General features: G+C 46.0%; 1 pseudogene; it reads right to left on the minus strand.

The window, feature by feature from the left end:
- Positions 1-211: 211 nt before the first annotated feature.
- Positions 212-819, minus strand: LOC128627132 (sex-determining region Y protein-like; annotated as a pseudogene).
- Positions 820-1,377: the final 558 nt, after the last annotated feature.

The following is a 1,377-nucleotide window of genomic DNA, read 5'->3' on the forward strand; positions in this document are numbered from 1 at the left end:
ATTACTTCAGATGTCCTAGTTCTTTATATGTCAAAAAAATGTTTGCGCGCCCTATTTTTAAATTAAATTTCAGGTACAGTTGTGGTCAAGTTGAGATGTATGGGAGCTTTACTGCTGAGAGGGAGGAAATCGCTAACAAATATAAACGTGAGGGGTGCCCGGCTCTAAGATACTGTAAAAAGGGAACATATGATAGCCAGTTACCCGATTGTCATGCAGGCTTGTAGAGTTGCTGCCCTGCTCCTGTCGCAAACCCACTGCCTCTGTTCACGGGTTGTGGGCCGGCTTAGCTGCTCCTGCATTCGTGAGTGTGTAGCCTTACTAGAAATGTCCGTCTATGTGCTGGGGTGCAACTTCCCGTCCATTTGCACCCGTGCTGAAGAGGAGTCTGCGGGCAGCGAGTCGTCAGTTTTCTGCGGCACCTTGGCCTTCCGACGAGGTCTGTATTTGTAGTCCGGGTATTTCTCTCGATGTTCGTCCCGTAGTCTCTGAGCCCTGTCGAAGAATGGACGTTTTTCGGCTTCTGTAAGCATTTTCCATTGGCATCCTAGTCGCTTGCTGATCTCTGAGTTTTGCATCTGGGGATTTTCTAGAGCCACCTTGCGCCTTTTGGTCTCGAGACCACAGCATGAAAGCATTCATGGGTCGTTTGATGCGGTCCTGACAGCTGTTGTCCCTACCACTTCCTCCTGTTTCACACCAATAATTTGAGCTAGGATTGCCCATCCAGGGCAAGGAAGTGGTTTTCCCAAACGCTTGGGTAGGTGGTTGCTGTGCCGCCGGACTGTAATCATCGCCGCTGTTTATTACTCTGAACATAGCCTATGGCAGTTTACACCATTAATCGACAGGTAGCAACATCAGAAGGTGTAACTGTTCTGAAATTTTTCGTACTACTCAAACCTTATTTATCGTAGAAACTCCATCGCTGTAACTTTTGTGATAAAACGTTTGTTTTCCCCTCCCACAATTACTCCCCTAAAGCACCCTGCGGCTCTCCGCCAAACTGACGGAATCCACCCAAACACAACTTCGCTTAATCATAGCAGCATACTGCGTGTGCACTCCAGCACGCAGAGAGCCTTAACGCACCACGCAGAAGGCTCTAAATAGTGAAAGGCAGTCTTGGAAATTATAATAAAGCACAGTATTTTGATGCGTAAAATCTCCGCCTTTCCCACCCCCACCTAACCCCGCGCTGCTCGCAAAATGGAGTAACAACCACTGACCCTGCATAACAAAACATATTGAAACTAGAAATAAAGTCTCACCAAGATTAAATGCAAATAATCTCAAAACTTCTAAGAACGTAAATGTGAAATTATTCGTTCATTACAAGCAAATAACCTCCATAACAAAGTGAAATTTAGGCAATAA

Source organism: Artibeus jamaicensis, unplaced genomic scaffold (genome assembly GCF_021234435.1).
Source record: "Artibeus jamaicensis isolate MK-2021 breed Jamaican fruit bat unplaced genomic scaffold, CSHL_Jam_final contig_3212, whole genome shotgun sequence".
NCBI classification, from domain to species: domain Eukaryota; kingdom Metazoa; phylum Chordata; class Mammalia; order Chiroptera; family Phyllostomidae; genus Artibeus; species Artibeus jamaicensis.